Source organism: Miniopterus natalensis, chromosome X (assembly GCF_054644295.1).
Source record: "Miniopterus natalensis isolate mMinNat1 chromosome X, mMinNat1.hap1, whole genome shotgun sequence".
Classification (NCBI taxonomy): Eukaryota; Metazoa; Chordata; class Mammalia; order Chiroptera; family Miniopteridae; genus Miniopterus; species Miniopterus natalensis.
Window position 1 is genome coordinate 100,574,578 of NC_142103.1, and position 26,150 is coordinate 100,600,727.

At 38.7% G+C, this 26,150-nt stretch overlaps 1 long non-coding RNA gene across 2 annotated transcripts in view; it reads left to right on the plus strand.

Annotated features, from left to right (window-relative positions):
- Positions 1 to 26,150, plus strand: part of LOC148090648 (uncharacterized) — a 308,919-nt gene that overhangs the window by 115,249 nt on the left and 167,520 nt on the right. For both annotated transcript variants that reach the window (XR_015713701.1, XR_015713700.1), the window contains exon 5: positions 10,784 to 10,923. This is a non-coding gene — a long non-coding RNA (uncharacterized LOC148090648). The remainder of the gene's footprint in view (positions 1 to 10,783; positions 10,924 to 26,150) is intronic.

Here is a 26,150-nt window from a genome sequence, read left to right on the forward strand (position 1 = left end):
TCAATAAACTCACAAACAAGAAGTGTCTGTAAGGATGTGGAGAAAAGGGGAACCCTCACGCACTGTTGGTGGGAGTACAGACTGGTGCAGCCACTATGGAAAACAGTATAAAGGCTCCTCCAAAAATTAAAAATAGAGCTACCTTATGACCCAGCAATTCCACTTTTGGGAATATATACAAAGAAAACTAAAACACTGATTCAAAGAATATATGTACTCCTATGTTCATTGCAGCGTTATTTACAATAGCCAAGGTATGGAAGCAACCCAAGTGCCCATCAATAGATGAGTGGATAAAAAAGTGATGGTACATATACACAATGGAATATTACTTGACCATAAAAGCAATGAAATCTTAATCTTACCTTTTGCGACAGCATGGATGGACCTAGAGGATATTATGCTAAGTGAAATTAGAAAAGAAGAAGTATCATATGATTTCACTTATATGTAGAATCTAAAGAACAAAATTAATGAACAAACAAAATTGAAAAGACTCATAGACACAGAGACTGGGCTACTGATTGCCGAGGGGAGGGGGTGGGGGGCTGGGTGAAAGTGGTGAAGGGACTGAGAAGCACAGACTGGAAGTTACAGAATAGTCACGGGATGTGAAGCGCAGCACAGGGAACATAGTAATATTGTAATAACTATGCATGGTGCTGGGTGGGTGCTGGAAATATCAGGGAATCACTTTGTAACATATATGATCGTCTAACCACTACACTGTACACCTGAAACTAATACAAAATAATACTGAAAAAAAGACTCACATACACAAGAGACATTTCTTGTGAAATAGTAGGAGATATAATCAAAGGCAGTAGAAATAAAAATTCTCAGACGATAGCACAGCATTCTAAAAGTTACGAGTGGTTGGTGTGCCTCATACACTATTACCCAGGCATCAAAGATCTATTGGTGTAAACTCTAAAGTGTCTGGCTAACTTTGAAAAGAAGCTGAATCTCTTCTAGCAGATATGTAATTTGATTAAAGAAAAGAATAAAACCAGGGTCTAACCAATAAGAATAGTCCTCCAAACATCCTGTCATCCTAAAGATGATCAGAGAGGTCAAGCCTAGCAGCTCAGATTTTGAAAAGCAGCAGCCCATTGGTGTGTGTTGTGCATCACTGCAACCGCCAAAAATGAGTCCCTGTAGTTCTTAGATTCTGCAGTGTAAGGAAGGCTTAGATGCAATCTTGTGATATTGAAAAGAAAGTGGTATATAAGTATATAAATGTGTGTATTCCTGTTTTAGGTACAATAATATAGTTTGTTTTAGCCCTAAAATATCTTTAATTAAATTGATGGTTTTGCAGTCAATAGAGATTTAGAATCAGGAAAATACTTTATTTAAATACATATATAATAGGAAAATATTATTATAAAAGAACTGCATAGATTTTCAACTTCAATTGTGCAAACTTTATGTTTGGAACATCTCTCTCTACTATCCTATTCTACTTTTTTTTTTTTTTTAGATTGAAAAAAGAATTACAGTCATTTGCCATATCTTGGAGCATAGTCTGAGAGTTAAAAACAATCATCTTAAAAGACATAATGGGCACTTCTTCAAGAGAATCAGAAAAATACTTAATTCCTCCAATGCGTTCCTCCCTGAACTGTGCAGAGCTCCAGAAGGCTCAAGGCCTTTCCCTGGCCTCACACTCCACCTAGTGAGATGGAGTTTACCTTAGATCCATTGTGTGAAGTCCTTGTGAAATCGCCTGTTTCTCCCTCTCCACCCCTCATCTTTTTCTCTCTTTAGTCTGTGAAAATCTTTTTGATTGTCAAGTATGCTTGTCAGTACTACACTAGCTTTGTAAAAAGATGAAATGTTCCCCTTTTTCTCTCTTCCCTGGAATAGTCTCAAAAGTTTAGGAATATCTCAACCTAAGACTTGAACAAATGTGCCTGTGAAAACTTTTTTTTTCAATTTCTTCTACACTTATTGATCTATTTAAGTATTTTACTCTTTTGGCTCTTTGTAGAAAAACTAGTTCTAGAAATTTTTTCATTTAACCCAAATTTTTAAAATTATTAGCCTAGAACTATGTCGAGTATTTTGTTCATTTCTATTTCCTCTGTATATATGGTACTTTTATTTTATTCCTAATTTTGTTTGCTGAATTTCATCTTTTTTTCTTAGGCTAGTTAATAGTTCATCTATTTTTTCTCATTTTACAGGGGAAAAATGTCATTTTTTTCTACATTTTCATTTATTACTATTTTTTAATATTTATTAGTGAATTTCTATGCTTTCCTTTGGCTTATACTTCTTATTTGTTTCTTGATTTGACTGATAAACATATTTATTTCATTTTTGCTTGTTTATCAAATGGTTTATAATCTGGAAACAATGTTGGTCATATCCTATATGTCAAATCAACATTATTATTATTTTTAGATGTTCAATACTTGCTGATTTTAGTATTTAGTTATTTTGGTATAGTTTGAAATCTTTAAGTTGTTGAAGTTTTTGTTTATGGTTTTGTTCTTTATTTTTTTGTTTCATTTCATACCCATTATCTTTCAAAGTGTGGAACTAGACCATTTCCCCATTCATAGGATTTCACCTACTAATGCCAAGGACATGGTGTCCATGCCACCATGGACTTTCAGCATAACAGATGTGTGTGTGTGTGGATATTTTATAGATATAAGAAACTGTATTTTAATTTATGCAAAACAAAATACATGTATTTATACAATTATATGCCAGTCAGTATCACAAAGATCATGTATAAGCTGATGCTATTAAGACCCTAGGATTTTCCCAAAGACAAATACAGCAAATAAACTACTTTTCAACCAAAATAGAGCTAACCTGGAAGGAATCTGAAAAATATACAATTCTTCTCCATACCATCAAAGATAGTTTTTTCTGCCATATTTGGGTTGGGACACTGCTTTTACTCTAGTATTTACTAACTACATCTGCAGATAAGGATCACCTAGGAATTTTTTAAACATCCCAAAGCCTAGACTATACCCCAGATCAATTAAATCATAATCTCTGGGTGGGACACAGGCATCAGTGTTTATGAACAACCCCAGGTGATTCCAGTGTGCAAACATAGTAGGACCCACCTCCCTGTTTACATAGTGTAGGACACAAACATCTGAACCTTACTTGCAATTCACCCTCAGTGTTGTAAAGCAGTAGTTCTCAAGCTTGAGCTGCATCAGAATCACTGGAAGAGCTTACTCAAATGCAGATTTCTGGGCCCTACCCCAGAGTGTCTGATTCAGAAAGTCTGGGGTGAAGCCCGGGAATTGACAGTTTCCCTGCAGATACTGACACTGCTAGTCTGCAAACCACACTTTGAGAGCCACTGTTGTATGTGTAGTTACAGAAAGAAAAAAATATTTGAAATTTAGCTGTGGCATGAAGTCTTTCAAGAAGCTGCCATTACTAAAGATTCTAAAAAGAAAGCATACTGAGTATGTTTTTCAAGACCATATAAAGTTACATTTTATAAACCTGCTGTACTCTCATTTAGCAGAAGTCTTTATGAAGTATTTATTAACAAGTACTTTGTAGGCGGCTGAGCTAATTGCCATATTAACAATTCAAGTGTGATGTAGTTGCTTCAATCTGAGAACTCCATTTAGCATTTTAGCATTAATCTCTAATTAACTGCTAATGTTTTCTTATGTTTTTATGAACTCATCTGTGTGTAGATTAATTCTTAATCTGCACTAATTTTTGTAGTAAAAGGACTTCATGTTTCTCTCCTTTCTAAGAATATATGAAACTAATCAGAATAAAAGAAAACCTCTCTGTGGTGACTGAGTGTGAGCATGAGTGTGTCAGCAGGTGTGATCACTAACACAGTGCTGTGGGTCCAGTAATTAAAGACAACAGTCCAGCTGCAAGTTGAAGGTTTTGAATTCTTATACTATACAGGTCACTAAATCTTTTTTTTCCCTTTTATTAAAAAAAGGCATTTAGAGTTTCAGCAGTATTGATTTTTCGAGTGGGTGTTGCATATAATCTTATAATTTGTTGTAATCACTTTTTAACTTTTTTTAAATTTTATTTTTGTTTAAAATATTACAGATGTTCCTTTTTCTCCCCAATGACCCCTTCCACCCTGTCCCACCCCCCTCCCTAGTCCCCCTCCCCACCATTGTCCGTGTCCTTGGGTTGTGCATATGTGCGTATAAATTCTTTGGTTACTCTCTCCCCCTCCACCCACCCACCCTCCTCCATCCCTCTGACATTCGTCAGTCTGTTCCATGCTTCCATGTCACTGAATCTATTCTGTTCATCAGTTTATTAATTTCTTTAGATTCCACGTATAAGCGAGATCATGTGATGTTTGTCTTTCTCTCCCTGGCTTATTTCACTTAGCATAATTTTCTCCAGGTCCATCCATACTGTCCCAAAGGGTACGAGATTCTTCTTCTTTACAGCTGCATAGTATTCCATGGTGTAAATGCACCACAGCTTTTTATCCACTCATCTACTGATGGGCACTTGGGCTGTTTCCAGATCTTAGCTGTTGTAAATAGTGCTGCTATGAACATAGGGGTGCATATATTCTTTCTGATTAGTGTTTCAGGATCAGGTCACTAAATCCTGCATGAGATAGTCATGCCCCCTGGTAGCTTAGACCCTAAGACAAGGGTCAGTGAACTATGGCCATGGGCCAAATCCAGCCCATGTCTGTTTTGTAAATGAAATTTTATTGGAAAACGAACACACTCATTCTTTCATGTATTATCTAGGTCTCATCTTGGGCTACAGTGGCAGACTTGAGTAGTTCATCCTACAAAACCTAAAATAAGTACTACCTGGTCCTTTATAAAAAAGATTTCAGCCCCATTAATCAACTTTCTATGTGTAGGAATGATTAGCCACCCACATAATAATGTAGCCATAGTACAGTCATGTCTATATTCTTCCTTATGGTTCTCAAGACTCCAAGGAAATTTGGCCAAATAGTTTACTGAAGTCCTGGTGTTGAAACTTGTCAAAAAGGTAAGCAGGACTACTCTGGCATGACTTCTGAATACTGAACCTTCTGGAATTGTGAGCTGGGAATAGTGGCTCTCAGTGAGCTGGGAATAGTGGCTCACATAGAGTTTGTTCCATCACTTTGAGAAGCTGAGAGTTATCTTACTGAATTAGAGCCCCAGTTGATGAACTCTAATGTTCTTTGTAGGGAGTTTCTGAGGAATACTTTTTGTATGGGTTGTCCTAATTGCTAATACTCTCTTTTGTGATAAATGGTAGTTAACCTCAGGGCAGTTTGTGAAGAGTCGTGAAAATGTGTGGCGGTGACAATGATGGGAACCATAGAAGTGGGTACATAGTGGGAGAGAATGATATTAACCTCGATTTGCTTAAAGATGCTATTAAAATGAATTATATGGGGATGGGGGATTAGCCTTTCCTGTTTGACAGATGCTTAAAATAATAATTTGCAAGGAAAAAAATATGTAGATGGGAAAGCAAAATAATGTGACTAGAAAATTGTCAGTTCCCATGTACTTGTGTGGGATGAGGTGAGGTGTGGTTGAGGAAGCAGCTACAGCAAGAGGAAAGTAAATTAAAAAGTGAGAGTAGTGATTAAGAAAAGTCAATAACAACTTGGTAATGAATGTGATAAGATGGCAAAAGGGAAGCCAGCGGAGTGAAAGAATTTGGAGTCATTTTGTACCTCACTGCTCTAGAGACTGTGCCATGAATACCAGAATTAGCTCTGTTGTGAGACATTGAGGATTTGCAGAAGATATAAGACTAGTGATGAAAATTACTGAGCCCTGAGAAAAAGTAATTTATAGATAAAGCAGTGCAATACTTCTTATCAGATGGGTGACGAGTAGAGAGCAGTGCAGTGAAAAGGGGGCTTGAAACAAATACTTCTACCCCACTAAGAAAATAAAGTAGATTCATGCCCATTATTCTTGTGTTTATATTGCATTTTTGTGATCACTGCATAAGTAGAATCACACAGTAAAGTTCAAATCCTACTCCCTTCCTTCTACTGAAGAAGAAAAAAAGAAAAGAAAGGGAGAAAGGTGAGTTGCCGGAAATATTTCCTGCTATTTTATCTTTAATCAGAGATTTAAGTAGCAGTGGAAGCACATGTTGATATTGATTGATTTTATTGTGCATTTTACATTTAAATTTACTTATTGAAACCTCTCTTGATTGATTTTTACTGTACATTTTAAATTTAAATTTACCTATAACAGCCCCTGCTGTTACCAGGCATTGTGCCAGGAGATGACCAAATAACACATAGTTTCTGTCCTCAAGGACTCATGTTCTAATTGGAGAATCAGACAAGTAGTCAGGGATTTAATATGTGTGCTATAATGATGAGATCCAGAGGAGAAACATCTAGAGGAATCTGAAAGCTTCCCAAAGGTGATATCTAAGTTGAGACCAGAGAGACAATTATGAGTTATTAAAAAGAAGGGCTGGGGTACAGGTATTCTCTGCAAAAGGAATGTGAAAGATGATGTGAGTAGGTACACTGATTACAAAAATGGCCCAGATTCTCCACCTACTTATGTACACACTCCTTTGCAATGTGGGTTTGTAGCTCCTCCCGTCAAGTGGTGAAGTCCATTTCCAACCCGTTGAATCTGAGATGACCTTGTGACTTGCTTTGGCTGGCAGAATGCAACGGAAATGATCGTATGTCAGTTTCATGCCTAGTGTCAGGAGGCTTTACATGCTTCTGCTCTTTCTTTTTAACTCTGCCACCATCATGAGAATAAACCAGGGCTTCCCTACTGGAGGATGAGAGACCATATGGAGAAGAGCCAGATGAAGCCACGCTATATCATTCTAGACCAGCCAGCCTCTGACTAGCCTAGTGGCCTACTGAGCAAAGAAAAAATGAGCTATTCCAATGGAGATCAGATGAATCTGGCCAAATCTGAAAAGTTACCCAGCTGACCTATAGGTTCATGGGAAGTAATAAATGATTGCGGTTATAAAACACTAAATTGTGAAATGATTTGTTATGCAGTAGTAAATTACTAATACAGAAAATCTGAAGGTATAATAAGAGAGAAGGGCACATTCAATAAAAGGGAAATGGTCTAGGATGGGTGAAGAATGGAATATGGAAGGAGAGGGGTGAAAGGTGAGGATAGAGAGCCAAGCAAGAACTGGGTCCTCTAGAATTTTATAAGCCTTATTGACTGAGGAGAAACTATCTAGGTCTTTGAAGCAGATGTATGATCAGATTTCTATTTTAGACAAATTACTGTTTATTAAGGTTAATACTAGGAGTAACACAAAGCTTGAAGGAATGGAGGCTAGTAAAGTGGCATTTATAGTGATCCAGGCTAGAGCTGATAATATCCTGAACTAGAATAGGGACTATGAGGTTGGGTATAATTGGACAGATTGGAAACATAATTGAGAGACAGAATCAATAGGACTCACTGCTTTATCAAAAGAGAGAGATGAGAGGAAAAAAAGTCCAGAGCCAATGTTCAGTGTCTAATTTTGGCAAGTGAAATGTTGAGGGGAATCATTCTCTTAAAACATTAGAGGAGAATGAGGTTTGGGTGTAGAGGAGGTAGTAAGCATAGTTTGGGATTTGTTAAGTCTGAGATGCCAGTGAAACACCCAATCAGTGATTCCAGTAAAGAGTTGGTTATGTAGATCTGAAGCTCAGGAGAGCAACTTGGGTTGGAGATAGTTTTGGCAATTGTCAGCCTACAGTTGGTATTTGGAACCACTTAAGCATTTACTGAACACCTGATGTGTATCATGTGCTGTACTACAGGCCAGGAGCATGGAGTTCAGCAATACAGAATATGCTATGTAATCTCACAGAGATTCAACTGGTCAAATAATCACACAAATATAAATATACTGTCTTTAGTACTGCAAAAGAAAGATACAGTAAATCATAAGAGTATATAATAAACTTGATCCAGCCTGAAGAATTAAGGAACAATTCCCTGAAAAAAAGTTGTTTAAACTGAGATCACAATTATGATAGGGGTTTCCAAAGTCATAGGGAGAGATGGAGAAGGAAAAGAGAATGTTCCAGGAAAAGGGACAGAAGCAGTGGGCCTAGTTTAAAAGCCTCTAAAGTCAGTATGGCAGGATCACAGGGAGGGGAAGAAAACTCTTGCAATATATGTATAAAGGAGTATTGGTAGGTATGGAGAGAAATGGACAGATTTGGAAGATATTTGAAAAGTAAAACAAGACAACAGGGTGAATTTGGGGGGAGTATTGGTTTGTGTATCTAAATGCGTGATGATGGTATTCATTGAAACAGGAAATGGTGGGGGACTAGATCTAGATTTAGATAAAGAAATGCAAGATATAAGTTTTTGGAAATATTGACTTGGAGAAGCCTTTAAAATATGCAAGTGGTAAGGTTGCGGGAGAATTTTAATATACAGGTTTAGAGTTCAGAAGGGAGATCTGACCAGAAATTTCATAAACTTGTGGATCATCAGGATATAAATAGTAACTGAATTCAAGGGCAAGGGGACTTTGAGGGGGCAGGGAGACTTTGAGGGGGGAATAAAAGGATTCTTAGGATCAAGCCTTGAAAGATCTAATATTTAAGAGAAATATTTTGAGATGATCCCACAGTGGCATGGATGTAGTAGTCAGAGAGGTGGGAGGGAAAGTGTGGTGTCAGAGAATTCAAGGCTATTTAAGAAGCATTCACTCCATAGGCTTTATTTTACTAAGAAGTCAGGGAAAAGATGGCTAAAAATGTCCACTGGGTTTAGCAATATGAGGATTACCAACAACCTTCTTCTCCAGAGCCATCGTGGTAGTCATGAAAGTAGAAGCCAGTGTGTTAGAATGGGCTGAGGAAAAAGTGGAAGGTAAGGAAGTAGAGGGACATTTGTAGACCATTATTAAAAATTTCAACTAAGAAGGAACAGCAAAGTAGGTGGATGGCACAGCAAGATTTGAGAGACGAATTTTGTTTGGTATGGGTGTTTTGTTTTTTTCTTTTTTTAAAAAATATATCTTTATTGATTTTAGAGAGAGGAAAGGAGAGGGAGAGAAAGAGAGAGAAACATCAATGATGAGAGAGTCATTGATCAAGCCCACAACCCGGGCATGTGCCCTGACTGGGAATCAAACCCCAATCGCCTGGATCCTAGGTCGATGCTCAACCGCTGAGCCATGCCTGGCTGGGCTGGCGTGTTTTTATTTTTATTGTTATTTATTTTATTTTTTTGCATTATCATTTTTTTATTTCTCTTTTTTATCTTTATTGTTGAAAGTATCACAGATGTCCCCCTTTTTCCCCCCATTGATCCCCTCTACCTAGCATCCACCCTCGCCCTCCCCCCCGAGGCTTTCTCCACACTGTTGTCTGTGTCCATAGGTTATGCATATTGCATATAAGTTCTTTGAATAATCTCTCTCCCACACTCCCCCACCCCTGCCTTCCCTCTAAAATTTGTCAGACTTCAATAGTTCTTCCCTCTAAAATTTGTCAGACTCTTCAATAGTTCTATGTCTCTGTTTCTGTTTCGTTCATCAGTTTATTTTGTTCATTAGATTCCACATAGATGTTGATAGTGCTGTTCATTTTGTTTGGTTGGTTGGTTGGTTTTGGTGGGAGAGATTTAGGCTTGGGGCTGACAAGGATCAATGGATGAGATCACTTAGAAATATATAAAAGAAGAGAAGATGATCTAGGAAAAATCATTTAACAATTATTGTCATTTAAAGGAGTGTAAAGAACAAATGCACTAAGATCTGGAGAAAGAGCAGAGAGAAGCCATGGAAAGAGTATTTCAAGGAGAAGATCCATGGGGTCAAATGTGCTGAGAGCTTAAAGAAGATAAGGAGTGAGAAATGTTCATTGGCTTGAGTCAGTGCTGTAATGGGCTGGGATAGAGTTGGTTCCCTGTAGCTGTGGGATGGAATCCAGGTTACAGTGTATTGAAGTATGAGCAGCAGTCATTTCACAATGAATTTTCATGAAGAGGAGAGTGAGCCTGGAGATACACAAGAAGTCATATAGAGTTTTGAGGTTTTGCTTTTGTATTTGTAAGTGAGTTGGAAGAGACCACAGGTAATTAAATGTTGATGAGAAGGAAGAAACTGATGGACAGGGAGAGGGGATAAGAAAAGAGTGAGATATCTGGTGATGGGGAAGAGAGAGAGAACAAATAGAAGGAATAGGCTAAGGAGAGGAGAGACATTGCTCTCCTGTAGCAACAAGAAATGGGAGGAAATTATGATGAAAGCAGGGGTGTTTGCATTATTGAAGGCAGAACACTGAGGGACTTAAAATACAGTGGGCTTTTATTTTCTTTGTTAAATAACAAACAAGATTACCTCCTAAAAAAGAATCAGGGATAAATATATAGAAAGCTTAAACTGTCTTTGCAATATTTTATTTCCTGAGTGGGTGGTGGATATGCAAGTGAAGTTCATTCTTTATACTTTTCCATATGTCTGACATATTTTATTTTTAAAAAGAGTAATGGGAAATATGGTAGGGTTAGAAATTGGGGGAACACTAAGATTTGAAATAACTGATATAAGAGAAAGAACTAGCTAGGGCGACATAGGATGCTGGGCAGGCAGCACCCTAATTGATTTTAAAGACCGTAAATTTACAGTGGATTGCCAGTTATTCACCAGTTCACTTCCCTTTCCTCCAGGGTAGCCAGCGAGGCTGCATTTTCCAGCCTATGATACAGTCAAATAATTGTGTCTGAACCAAAAGAATGTGAGATGAAGGGATATAAGCCCCCTTCATGACTCTCCACAATCCTCATATATGTGGCCTTTCCATTTCTTTTTCCATTAGATGGTTGAATAGAAAAGACTCCAAGGACTTAGAAAAGATGGAGCCACAACCGGGCAGGAGCCTGGTTTCCTGAGACAGCAGTTGAAAAGGAGGCTCCCAGGAGAACCATCTGAGTGAGAATACACATGATGCCCTCTTATGTAAGTGAGACATTCATTTTTACTGTATAAATCTGATAAAAATTAAGGGATAGTTTGTCATAACAGTTACTCCATTCTTGTACTAGTCTTCACAAGTGTGTGATTTTTTTTCGAATAATGCTGAACAGCCATGTGCAGATGCCAAGAACTGTTAAATTACATTCTCTGTATTAGATAATTGAGTGGGATGGCCCAAAGGGCAAAAGAATGAAAGGAGTTATGAATAAATGATTGGATTTGTGAACAATTACACTCATTGAATAATGAGTACATAACTAATTAAGACTCCCATTTGGAGGCAAAGGACTTAAGAAACTTCAAGAGCATGGTTGGTATTTCACAAACATAAAACAGATCCCTATTCTCAGGAAGGCAGAAGGGAAAGTGCTCCCTACCCTTCTAAGCTGGAGTTACAAAAGAAAATAACTAGATTCCATACAACCACAATTCGTGATGAGTTAGGACCTGCACAACCATAAAATCTCACTACAGAAAATCTGGAAGAAAAAAACACCTCCTCCAGCTGTGTCTAGGGTACTTTGTCAGGGAGAACCACCCCTCTGTTTGCAGGGGAGAACTTTTGGTCCAAGGTCATGGCATTGAGTTTGCTGGTCCTGGTAGACTCACTGCAGTAGATGGAACACTCTCAGCTATTGACCACCATAAACAGACTGAAGGTGACAGAACAAATGACCTAGAGAACCTAATTTGTAGAGGCAGAAAGCCTGTTGGATCAGTAAGTGCACAGGCCCTTCTCTATCATAATTTGCCCACTTCAGGGAAATCCTCTTTGTAGGCTGTGAGACTCCCAGCCTCTAGGTCCTAAACTCCTAGGACCTAGATAACGGCAGGCCAATGAGGCATATGAGCTTCCCCTATTTCTGTCATCAAGGCTTTCCACTGTGTGCTCACTCTCAGGGCCTGGACAGAGGCATTCAAAGTCGGTGTAAGCAATACAGTCACCTGTGCCTTACCCAGATCCCTGCCCCAGCAGCCTTCTTTTTCCATTCTCCTTATTTCTGCCAACTGGGTCTTCATTTGAGCCACAGAATTCATCTAGTACAGGATAGTTAATATGAAGAAAGAAGCTGAGGTTGGAGAAGACTGAAAACTTTTTAAATAATGGAAATAGCCCAGGCTTTGGACCTCAAAAGACTTGAGTTCTACCACTTATTGGTTGTGTGGTCTTGGGCACGTCACATGATTAATCTAAAATGAAGATAAATATGTCCACTTAGGCAGGATCATTTTAAATATTGTAAATTACTTATGTAAATCTCTGGAACATACAGCTCTTCATAAATGATTTGTTGTTGTTGGGGGCTGTTTCTTGGAATAGTTTCAGGCAGCATACTTAAACTTTCTGAAAGGGAAACAGGAAGAGAGTATGATTCAGGTTGAAGATTTCCCTAAAGGAATGCTCATCTGTGCTGGCCTAGGAGCTCCATCCATTCTCTGTGCTAACCTACTCCCAGTGCCTTTGCACATGCTTTCCTTCTGCATGTCTTCTTCCAAACTAGCTCAAGGCTCATTTTCTCACTTCCTTCAAGTCTTGGCTGTAAAGTTCCATCCTCATAGAGGCCTTCTCTCTTCATCCTGTCTCTCTACAGTAGCATTCCCCAGCTGTCACTCTCTACCCCCTTACCCTGCTTTAATTTGCTGTATGAAAATTGCCACAACTTTAAAATTATATGTTTTTTTAGTTGTTTATTACTCCCCCACTAGTATGTGAGATCCATCAGGGCAGGGACCTTTTATATCTCCACAGCATCCCCGGTGCCTGACACATTTTAGATATACAACAAATATTTTTAAATAAATGAATAAAAAATTTTAAAAACCTTATTAAATGTAGCATTTTTCACCCATTCCAAAACATCTATTAAAATCATCATAAAAGCACCTATTATTCATATAATTTTCTCAAAATAAAGAACTTATGTAAAAAATTGTATATACTTTTTTCTCATAGTAGACCATAATCTAGCCTTTCATTCACACAAAATAAATTGGTTTTCTATAACAGGGGTCCCTGGTTTGGTCAGATTTCAAAGTTTCATGGATAGCACACACACACACACACACACACACACATTTATTTGTATCAATGTATTTTCTTGGGGACTGGGAGGTGAAGTGAGGTATATTTAACCATGACCACAGCTTGAGTTCAGATCTGTATAAATAAGCTCAACACACTTGTGAGGCTCCAAAGAAGGATGGATGACAGGCAGAGCTGACCAGTCCCTTGGGAGTGAATTTATGATGATGGGATGAACTCCAGAGCAAGCATCCAGACGTGAGGGTGAGAGGAGATAGTACATTTAGCTTTTCTGGGAACTCATCACCCTTGGGGTGTGATGTACTCAGGAAGGCAGAAGAGCCATAAGTGTGAGTGGGAACTGTGGGTCTCCTAAACCTTGTGACACTTTAGTTCCCAAGCAGCCTTGAAGTGGGACAGACCCAAATGAGTCTCCTTTTCGCCTTGAAGGGGCCTGTTCGGATGCTGCCATTAAGTGATCCATAGGAATGAGGTTTTGGAAGCAGCAGCTGTATCTCTGCCTCATGGGAGCAGCTGTGACACACCCCTGCAGGGCATTCAGGGCCAGCTGGGTTGTGGAAAGTTCCACAGAGGCAGCGAATCTCCAGCTCAGCAACACTGAGGTGGCAGAGGCAGCTATAACTGGTCTGATGACTCCACTGCACAGCCCTCTAGAAGATTTAGGACCTGTACTTTCAGAGACCCTACTGAGTCTCATAAACAGATGCCTACAAGGCAACCATGAGGGCCCCCAACATTCCTGGAGAGGGGAAATTTGCAAGGCACTGACATTTCTGTATAAGCATATGGAAGCAGGGAGCTAAGGGAAATCTGGTATTGATATTAATAGAGCCATATTTGTAGTAATATTAATAAAACCATATTTGTCCTCACAGCTGGTAGAGATGGAAACACTCGGGTGTATTTACAGCCCCAGACAAGGCTAAACTCTTTTGATTGTTGCACCCTCAGAATGGAGCTCATGATTTCCATCTTCTCCTGCACCCACAGCAGTGATCCAAAAGGTTCAAGTTCATTTGGGAGAGGTTTTATAGCCTATGTACCTCTTGCTGGCTTAAGAAAAAAATTCAGCACATTCTAATAAAAGTCTCAAAGAGAAGGGCGGCTTTGACATTTGAGTCAAATTTAGACATTTAATTCTCTATTAGGTACAGTTCAGCTTTATTAAATTGAAAACAATTTGAAGGAAAACTCAATAAGATTGGAATCTTACTTCAATTAATGAATAATGCTTATTACTTATTGTCAGATATATAGCTCTCAGATGATGAGCTGTTTGTAAGACGAGACATTTAACAAGGCTGTGCAACAGCAAAATTAGAAAGAGTATAAGAGATATTATAATATCATAAATATATTGTTATAAGATTTATTTTATTAAGAAAAAGTATCTGTAGGAAAGAAACCTTGTGCATCTCTAATGCAAAAACATAAAAAAGTAACTGAAGTTCTAAGTTAGGAGTAGGCAAACTTTTCTGTAAGGGGCACATAGTAAATGCTGTAGACTTTGTCCACAGAGTCTCTGTCACAAATACTGCGTTCTACTAATGTAGCACAAAAGCAGCCATAGACAGTATGTAAACAAATTAGTGTGGTTATGTCCTAATAAAACTTTACCTACGTACACTAAAATCTGAATTTCATATAATTTTCATGTGTTACAAATATTAATCTTCCTCTGCTCTTTTAACCACTTAAAAATATAAAAACCATTCTTAGCTTGCAGACCATACAAAAACAGATGTAAAGCAAGATTTAGCCAGTGAGTTGTAGTTTGTTCACCCCTGTTCTAGGGTTTGACTTTTGAAGACCTGTTGCAGATTACCTCTAAGATTTTTCAGGTACCCTTGCAGGACCCACTGTAGGGAGTGCTCTATTTTAACTAGTCTACCTGCTTTCTCTTCATGTTCATCTCAGAGTCTGGTTGAAATGATGATCCCTGTTTCACTTAATAACCTTCCTCTCCTCTGTCTCTCACTTTCTGCCCCAAAGCTCATGGGCTTACTTGACTTACAAACTCTTAACACCTTTATAACCCAGTTACCTCCCAGATGTCTTTATTAATTGATCTACATTGTGCGGTAAGGTACAGTCATTGGTACTGGCTGAGAGAGCCATTGTAAGTGATAGGGAGTGGAATAGATTATAGTTCGCTTTGGAAGATCCAGTCAATTCACAGTGAGCAGGCTTTCTGAATAAGAAAACCATTTCTAGTTTTTTGTTGCTCATTGCTCCCCACTTTGATCATTTGGTGTGCTGGCCAACATGGATTACTAGAGCAACTGGGCATCTTACAATTGCATTATAGAGCAGAGAAAATGACTTTATGTTCATTTTGCCGGAGAAATGTAAATGTGATTTCTCCAAAATGAATTGCCACCACTAAAATATGCCAATGGCCTTGCCTCACAAGGAAAGGAATGTGTGTGTGTATGCGTGTTTCTGTAGGGGTGTGTGTGTGTGTGTGTGTGTGTGTGTGTGTGTGTGTGTGTGTGTGTGTGCATCTGTGTCTGTGTCTGAGAAAGAGAGAGAAAGAGAGAGAGAGAGAGAGATAATTCAGTGACACACACGAAAGCTCTGAACTTCACCTCAGGTGAAGCTCTCGACCTCCCAGATTTCCCAATTACTTGTTTATAATTCCTGGGAATGTATCTTCCTGATTTATTCATCAAGCCAAATTTATTGAATGTCTACTGTGTGCCAGGCACAGTTCTAGGAACTTGGGGTCCATCAGTGAACAAAATAGAGATCCCTTTCCTTGGAATGTTTATATTCTAGTGGGGAAGGATGTATATACAATAGATGATAGTAAAGTCAATTAGATAGTGTGTTAAAAGGTGATAAGTGCTAGTAGAAATAAAACACATATCACCTTTAACCGATGTTGAATTATAATCTTGTACACCTGAAAATTACCTAATGTTATTAGCCGATGTTACCCCCCAGTGCATTTAATAAAAATAAATCAATAAGCAAAGGGGGATCAGAAGTTCTGGGGCTTGGGACTTCTAGTCTTAAATGGGATAGTCAGGTTAGGCCCATTCAGAGGTTGACATTTGAGCACAGATGTCAAGGAGGTAAAGGAGTTTGTCATATTGATACCTTAGTTAAGAATATTCAGGCAGAGAGAGCAGCTAATACAAAGGCCCTGGGGTAGCTATATGTATGGTGTCACCATTTGTGAACTATTTCTGGATTAGAAAAGTTTAACCTTGAGAGCACCTATGAAATTACTAGCACCTCTAGATCCTCTTCCAAATAAAGGAACTCAAGCTGGCTCTTTGGCTTTCCTCTTTTAGCTCACTCTCTAATTGGATAACGCCATAGTAAAGGTTTCTTGTTCCAAGCTTAATTGACTCCCTAGATTCCCCTCTCTTATGCTGGGATGAGAGGTGGCATAAGAAAGAAATTAAGATCTGAAATTGGACAGGTAAAGGTTTAAATCCCAATTCTGCCTATTAAAAGGCATGAGACTGAAAAATCTGCAAGCCTCAGTTCCCTTAACTATAAAATGGAGATAATAATAATAACTAAATCATAGGGATTTTTATAAAAATTAAATAGAATAGTATACATCAAAATAATAATAATAGGAACAGGAGGAAAGTTTGGAAAGTGATGGATATGCTTATGGCCTTGATACTGATGATAGTTTTCTAAGTGTATTCTTATCCCCAAACTCAGCAAGTTGTATACATTAAATATGTATGGTTTTTGACATGTCAATCATATCTCAATTTAAATGCTTTAAAAATATTAATAAAAATTTAATAGTGCATATAAAAAACTTGGCACAGGGTCAGACATAAATATTTACTATTATTATTAGGTATTATTTTAGTGTTTTCTACCTTGAAAAGTAATTTTGATGTTTTATAAGGAACTTAATAGAAGGACTTTCATTGCCCAAGATTTTGATGTTGAATTTGTCCAAAGAAATTCATCTCAAGTAGAATAAAGTATCTGCATAGGGTAAATGCAGATCCTTTACTCCTCTCGTGAACTTACAGGGATAGTGGTACTATTATCCTTAGTTTCTCTGATGCACCTTGTATGTAAAACTATTATTTTCTTGAATGCAAAAGCTTACTATTTATATCAACATACACTCAAGGGGGAAAATGATAATGAAACCGGCTGCTTGGTTTAAAAAAAAAAACTTTATAATAATTTATTCCCTTTGCAGTTTATAGAATTTTAAAATTACATGATCCAAATCTCTTTCAGGGAAAATTGCCCAAGATGAGAATCTTGCCATCTAGAGAGTCCTGTAAATGTTGTACAAATAATTGCCACAAAATTTAATGAAAATCTGTTCCAATACAGTGAAAATCAAAGAACAAGAAATATCTACCCTCCTGGCAGCAGCAGTGAGGGTAGTTTTATAAATAAAAGTGAGGATTTGAACTAAGGGGCATAAGAAAGGGAGGAAATAATTACAGCTCCATGCCTCGGAGAATGTTATTAATTAAGCAAAATGATAACAAACCTCCACTTAGGACATAGTCTCACATTCTTAGCAATTTACACTAAGAGGGAAGGAAGGAGCCAAAGTAATAACTAGACTGAGATAAATTAATGTTTTCATTTCTGGGGGGCTTCCCCACGCACATTAGGGTCACCATCAGTAGACTTGCTTCTCTGTGTGCTCTTAAAAATGGGTAGACTGAACAGGGAAAAACATTTTATTCTCACCTCACATTCAACAGGCTAATTGCATTACAGGAGCAGAAACAAGTACCCTTCCTCCAAAGCCTTTCAGATCTTTCCAAACAAAAGCTTTGTTCCATGATGCGTACAGCAGACACATTTGAAGCGACGTCTCCCCAAATCTGGATCTTTACCACCATTCTGGGGAGGAGTGAGGAAACCAGGTCATTGGAGGCAGACAGGGCAGGCTTCCAGGGCTGGCCACTTGGCAACTGTGATCTGTGGCAGTTTACTTGAAATTCTGGGTCTGTTTTTCCTCATCTGTGAAACAGAGGAAAATTATACTGTCTTCCAAAAGCAACCTCCCAAAGATGGCTTGGGAAGTATACTCTGAGGACCTCCATAATTTCCATTAGCCTCCCATCCCCAAAGCCACCACAGGTAAAGATAAACTAAGTAAAAGTAGTATGAATGCCTTGAAAACAAAGCTTCAAAGTAAGTCCCTGAACTATTCCTTCTCATTTTCTGCATCCAACCCACATGGAACTAGGCCGCTGCTTCTAAGACCCTCCCATTTAACAAGTGTTACTTAAAATATTTTGGTTGTAAATTACATAAGTCCATTCAAACCAGCTAAGCAAAGGTTTATTAGAGAGATACAAGTTTATCTCTTAGAGCTCACAGAAGATCAACATTGGAAACTGGAAAACTATCAGCAACCTGGTGGGTCTCTGAGTTCTTTCTTCTGCCTCTCTCTAAATATGCATTTCTAAATTTGATGTTTTAAAATAGACTCCAAGACACAAACTTTAGAATATAAACATGAAAATTATTTTCCTTGGATTTGAGACTTCTGATCAATTCTAGAAACAATGGCCACAAGTTTTAAGTAAGCAATTCAAGTGTCTCTACAGAGAGTGATGCACTGTTCAGCAGGACTAATGGGATGCTCTCACAAAGCAAGTACATTTTTGTTTCCCATTGCCCTCTTTAAATTCCTCCAGCTGGGGCTAGCTTTTCTCTTGCCCAGGGAGATGCAATGACTTTTCTATTTATTCTTAGACAGTACAAAGTCCATGATCAATTTAAATCTCAGAACACAGTCTCCAATCAGAGAGGTCAGTCTCATATAATAATGAACCCTTCAATCTTCATTTGAAGGATCTTGTTCCGCTCCCCTGGGTCTGGTCTGTTGTACAATAAAATAGAAGACAGGGCCTTGCTGGCTCTATCCTGCCAGTGAAGATTTGCCCCAACACCCTTAACCTCTGGTGGAGGCTGAGAAGCTTAAGAGTTGTTTACTCTTTGCAAGTGTTGCGGGATGGTTGGCCTCACAACCTCATTTGGAATCTAATCCCATAACCTTTGGTATTGGTTGCTGCGAATGCCTCTGCTCACTTCCCTTCTGGAGGATTGCCTTTGGCAATTGGATCAGCCTTGCTAGAGGTGCTTGGGAGTTTCCCTCACCCAAGCTGCCTCAGGACTGTGGTGTGAGGGAGCTAAAGCCCTGATTCCTTGCCTCTGGGCAGGGCCACCTCTGTGGTGCTATTCATGCTCCGGTGCTCCCCAAGGGTTCAAGCCAAGGCTACACTTTACATGGAACCAATTCTTGCTTAATCTCTCCCCTTCCCTATCTTGCTTTCTCCACGCCTTTACAGGCCGTTTCTCTAAGCACTCTCTTAATAAACTATACAAAATCTGTTTCGGGCTCTACTTGTAGGGACTGAAATCTAAGATAGCTGCATGTTGTACCTCAGCTCCTCAGTCAGCACTTTCCATTAATACCTGTTACACCATAAGCTGATTATCCTGTATCACCCTGGTCCTGTTCCATCAGAGCAATATGAAGTCCCCCTGAACACTCTCTAATAGTCTGTAAGGCACTGCTTTGCCTCAGAAAAGCTTGCAATTCTACATCCTTCCTATTTTCTCTTTTGTCTCTGACTTCTTCCTGCCAAAAAGGAGAGAGAGATCAATGTGATTTTGATTTTTTTCTTCTCCCTTTTTAAGTCATACATTCAGCTGTTCAATACCTAACTCTGAATACCAGTATTTTCTAGTAAATCAGAAAGGAGGATTATCTGTCAACTCCAAAAGGAAAATCAAAGCAAGATGCACAAGCACACACACACAAAATCAATTTTCTCCAGGCCACTCACCTACATCATTCCTTCAGAGAGAAACAAAGGAAAGGAGCTGCTTTGTGCTAGCAGACAACTTGGCCCAAAAGGAAACAGAAGGGGAAAGATGAGCTCAGAGTTGTCTGTACCAAAGCAAAGCCTTTCTGCAAGTAAATAATGTGCATCGCTCATAGATACAGAGAGCAGACTGCCAGCTGTCAGAGGGGAGGGGTTTGGGGGGGAAATAGGGGAAGGGATTAAGCACCGACTACAGTGTGGTGATTATCAGACGGAAAGGGGTGGGGGTAGTAATGGGTAGAGGGGGGATAAATGGTGATGGTGGGAGACTGGACTCGGGTGGCGAACACACAATACAGTATACAGATGATATATTATAGAATTGCACACCGGAAACCTATATAGTTTTATTAACCAATGTCACCCCAATACATTCCATAAAAATTTAAAAAGAAAACAAAACAAATAGAATAAAATAAAATGTGTTTTTTAAAAAGGTCACTCTTGATTCTTTTCAGTCAGTTCTGACATAGAAAACTGTTTGCCAAAAAGAGCATTTTGTCTAAGTGTGAATTCTAACCCCTAGAAAGGCAACATTAATCCACAGAGCCTTGAGGGGTGAGAGCAGCCTTAAATGCCTCCCACCTACCACAGGAAATATTTTTGGCTTTGTGGGCCATCTCTGTCCCAACTGCTCAACTCTGCCACTGTAGCTTGAAAGCAACTTTAGGCAATGCTTAAAAGCCTGGGCATGGCTGAGTTTCATTAAAATTGTATTAATAGACAAATTTGAATTTTATATAACTTTAATATACAGTGGTACCTCGGTTTCCGAACGTCTCCATTGACGACCATTTCGGGTTACAAACGCCGTAAACCTGGAAGGCGATGCTTCAGTTTTCGAACTCGCCTCGGAAGTCGAACATGCCCCATGGCTCCCACTGCGGGCAGGATCCTGAGGCCCAGCTGTCGGCTGTGGATCCCTGGGTTTTCCAACGTTTCAGAACCCAAACGGGCTCCTGGAACGGATCACATTCGAAAACCAAGGTACCACTGTATCTCAAAATATTCTTTTTTATTTTAATATTTAATATTAGAGCATTGGCCCACAGACCAAAGGGTCTGAGATTCAATTCCCAGTCAAGGGCACATACCTGGTTGCACGTTGGATCTGCCCCAGTTGGGGCGTGTGGGGGAGGCAGCCAGTCATTGTGTCTCTCTCACATCGATGTTTCTCTCTCCCTTTGTCTGTCTGTTTCTTTCTTTCTCTCTCCCCTCCCTCCCTTCCACTCTCTCTAAAAAGCAATGGCAAATATCCTCAGGTGAGGATTAGCAACAGCAAAAAACTTTAAAAAGTGTAATATGTATTTAAAATTTTAATAAATATTTTTAAATGTAAATAAAAATTTTAATATATTTCAACCATTTAGAAATGAAAAACTATTTTTAGCTCATGGGTCATGTAAAAACTGGGTAGGCAGGATTTGGCCCATGGGCTGAGGTTCGCCAACCTCTGCTCTAAGTCAGAGGGTAGAATTCTTTTCTTGAATTCATTCAGGACTGGAAGCTGGTTGTTAAATTGAAAAGTTAAAGTAAGTAATCATAAAACTAATATTTATTTTAATAAACTACTTTAAATAACAATACAGCTGTATATAAGCACTTACCAATTTTTTCCATATAGGGCCATGAGTTTTTATTTTAGCAGAAATCTGCCAATGAGATTTCAGATGGCCTTCCTTAGTCCTCTCACTAAAGCTGCCAGCCTCAAGTGGAATGAGAATTTAAAGCTGCTTGCAAATTCGTTCAAGGTGCAGAAAGCTTCTAATTTTTACAAGCCTCCTCAGTCTTTTTTTTTTTTTTTTAAATATACTTTTATTGATATCAGAGAGAGGAAGGGAGAGGGAGAGAGAGAAAAACATCAATGATGAGAAAGTCACTGATCAGCTGCCTCCTGCACACCCCCTGCTGGGGATCAAGCCCGAAACCCGGGCATGTGCCCTGACCAGGAATTGAATCTTGGTATCCTGGATCCTAGATCGATGCTCAACAGTTGAGCCATGCCAGCCAGGTGCCTCCCCAATCTTTTATAGTTGTGTCCCCCCACTTTTTGACAGCAATGTTTGAGAAACTTGCCTTTACAAGTGTTTTTTCAAAGCACCCAACTCAGTTTCTTAGAACAGCAATTTTCTTCCTTATTAAATTGCATACTTGCTATGTCAAAGAAAAGTGGCATAAATAAGTGTAAAAACAAATGCAATGGACACTCAATAAGCACAGAATCAATGGGGAGACAGGTCTCTCTCTCTCTCTCTGCGTGTGTGTGTGTGTGTGTGTGTGTGTGTGTGTGTGTGTGTGTGTAATTGAGACCAGTTTGTCATGCACAAACATTCAGTGGGCATCAAATGCTGCCTTCCATAGAAGGAAGGTAGTGTCCCTTGATCCAGCAGTCATTTGAGTGCAGTATCCTGCTTTCTGACCATGCTCTTCCAGTGCTTGAACTGGATGTGGGAGGGAAAATAGTACAAGGATTTTGCATATTTTTATTGAAAGAATTTAGTGGAATTGTGTTTCCCAGTATTTAAAGCAAGAGCATGCCTAGCTCCTTCAAAAATAATGTGCTTGTCATTTTCGTCCTTAACAAAGATAAAAGATCAATTTGAATGCATTTGCCCACGATCTAGGTGGTACATACTGAATCTTCCCAGGAGGTCTCTGTGCTCTGCCACAGTCATGGGTACGCTCTGCTTGGAATAGCAGTGGGTGTGAGTTTTATGGTTGGAAATTAGTACAGCTGTTGAAGGACTGTCAAGCTGATTAGAGCATAATTGTCGTGAAAAGATAGTCAAAATGTAGTGGAATGAGCCAACAGGGAATTAGGAGAGAAGAGAAACAAGGGTAGCCCCAACAAAAGAATGGCCACACTTCCCAAAATAAACGTGCCATCTCTTTAGCAATTAAATTCCAATGCTTTTATCTTCTCCAATGAGCACAGTATTGGTGAAAAACTAATTTATATATGTGAATTATTTGTACAAATCTTCCAAGATCTCTAGTAGAATATGAGCTTCCTCTGTAATTAATCCTTCTTTATTCTCATGAAATAAAAGTGCAGGTGGCTATTGGCCTCCATTTCAGTATGCCAGATATTTCTGCTGAACCGTAACTGCTTTTTGATAGATGCTATGCTCACTCTTACCTGAAACGATCATCCTATTTTACTGTCCTTAGTACTAATGTAACCTGAGATTGTCGCCACGAAAAGGACCAATACTTGAACGCCCAAGCTTCTGACTGGGGCCTCAATTCCAGTTTGATCCTTTGGGAAATTCTTCTGATTTTCAGTTTGAGCTTTGGCCTACTGTTGCTCTTTATATAAATGCACATTATAACACCCATGAGCTATACTAAAACCTATGACTCCTTTAAAATTAGCTGGATGTGAGGAGAGAGAAGAGAAGGGAAGAATGCTCTGTTGATCTTATAACACTTTACTGTTATGCTCTCTGAGCTTGAAAGATGTTTAAAGCCATCTTCTGAGATATGCGAGGCACCCTTCATTGTTCCCCTGCTGGTCTACTCCCCACTGAGTTCCCTTGACTAGAGGATACATCTTATTTCTCCCTTAGGCCTTGGGCATTTCATGGTACACCTTCTCCCTCTTCCTCTCCCTCCCTCTCTCTAATGGTCCACAAGAAACACTCCAACTTGCATGTGTCACATCCACAAACGGAAAATTTAGGCCATCCAAATACAGAAGCCCTCTCTTCACTCTGGAAACAAAGTAGTTTCTCAGGTCTTCCTGAATCCTCTTTTTCATTTCTTGGGCAGGAGTCTGACTTGAAGCTTTCTCAGGCAAGAGTCAGACACCAGTCCCCCTTTCAAACTCTATCAGTGCTTTCCTGCATGATCTCCCAGCTTGGATGGGACTAGACTGGAGCCCCTTCCAGCCTCACCTGCAAAGGGAGCGAGGACCCACAGCTCTGCACCAGTCCTCTTCAGAGAAATTTCTTCAACAATCTCCTTTACAAAGTCTTCTCTCTGATGCCTTTTTATAGCTTTGATATGGTTGATGGGTCCGGGAGCCCTGGGACAAGAACTTGGACTAATTTCCTTTAAAATCACTTATGATGATTTGGCTGACTCATTTTGGATTTTCGTATTTATTGTAATTTCTTGTCTGGCCTGAACTTCAATCTTAACATAGTTACACATGCAAAATTCCATCATTCAGAGACAACCACTGAAAACTGGATATATATTGTCTATTTCTCTCAACAAAAATGAGATTATTTTGTGTCCTGAATTTTTCTCAATTAACAATAACTTCTGAGCATCTTTCCATGTCAATAAATCTCTACATCAACATTTTTAACAGTTAAAAGCTATTGCATTGTATGAAAGCTACCATTATTTAATCAATTTTTTCTTGACATAGATTGAGGCTGTTTCTTCTATTATGATAAATGATCTTGTAGAAAATATCTTAATACACTTCAATCCATTCAATTACTTAAGTAATATTTATTGAGCACATATTATAAAAGAGTACTGTGATATTCTTGAGATAAATTTCTAGAATAGCAGTCAAAATGTATGTATATTTTAAAGTATTTGATATATATTTACAAATTGTCCTGCAAGTATATGTGTATTTTAATATGTGTTTATGTGAGTATGAGAGTGTGTATTTTCTTCAGAGAAGAAAAATATTTCTTTGTGGAAACTTCTTCACTATTTGGGAGAATTAATATAATAATGCAGTCAGCACAAATCATAAATATAGTTATTTAGCTCTCACAAATTATTGGATTTGCCTTCTTTTACTGTAAACTAATTTTAGACCTGCATTAAAGTTACAAAAATGACATAGAGTCCCCTTATATCCCTTGCCCACTTTTTCTAAAGTTTACATCTTACCATAGCACAATTATCAAGAACAGGAAATTAACATTGGAGTATTGTTAGCTAAACTGAAGAACTTATTCAAGTTTCACCAGTTAGTCCCCTAATGTACTTTTTCTATTCCAGGATCTTATCCAAGACCCCCCTTTGTATGCAGTTATTATTTCCTCTTTGTCTCCCCTTGTCTATAACAGTTCCATAGTTTTTCTGTCTTTCATGACCTTGCAACTTGAAAAGTATTGATCGATTATTTTGTAAAGCATCCCTCATTTTGGGTTTGTCTGATGTTTCTAACAATTGGCGTGAAGTTGTGCATTTGGGGCCAAAGGGCATCATGTCAAGGTGCTTCGTGATGTTGATATGTCTTCTGACTGCTGCTGTTTACCTTGATCTCTTGAAAATGACATTTTAACTCTGCAGAAGGGGAGTGCATATAGTATTTATACAGCATCCACTATAGGCACACTGCCTTTATTTGTTCTGTAATCCTCCTAAAGGCTCTGTAAAGTAAGTCTCATTAGTGCCATTTTATTGAGCCTCTTAAAAATTATGTAGCTCACCTAAAGTCATAAAAGTCTGATTCCAAAGCCAGGGATTCCCAACTCAGGATAAGCATTTCTTCAACATGGGAAACCATTAGCAGCAAACGGAGCATGTGTATGTGTAAGCTGCTACTGTTCTAGAATTTGATTCTCAGTTTTGTTTTCCTCGAGGCAGAGGTCTGTAGAGTCACATTTTCTGAAATAGACTTTTGTTCTTGATTAACGAAGTCAAATATTTAGTGATCAAAATTTATGGAAAATTCCTTCGTCTTACATAAAATCAGTGCCTTTGATCTTTCCTCTGCAAGATTTGTGATGTTATTTTCTTTTGGGTTATTGTAATATAGAAGCTGAAAGACAAGTAAGTGCAACATAATTTTCTCTATTGAAAACTATGAGATGTGGTTGTTTCTCACTCAGTCATAGACAATACTTGCATCAAACTGATTGTCTGAAAGTCAGTGACTTATTTCTGTCTTCAGATAGTTTGTTTTCCAGGGAAGGAAAACACACAAAGCATAATACCTACATAGCACTTTCCATTTTCGATAATAAATGCCTGCACCCAGTGAATGTCCCCACAGTTTCATTTCAAGGGTTAATACTTCAATCTGATGTGATTTGATGGCTGAATGTGAAAGGAGAAACAAATTGAGATAATGCACGGGAAGTGTTTAGCATAGTGCCTGGTACACAGCAATCACCCCATAAATTTAGCTCTTCTTGCTGCTGCTGAAGCTGTCATAGATAGAGCTGTTGTTTAACCTGGGGAAGGGAATATGTGGTTGGCTCATCCCCTGCTCCATGAGGCAAAAGATCAGAGTGCTTTAAGTTTAGAAAGGAAGATAGCTGGTCTCTGGCCAGTTTGGCAGCTGTTTGTCCTCTGTAAGTGTTCTTGTGCTATTCCACTGCAATATCATCTAAAAGTAC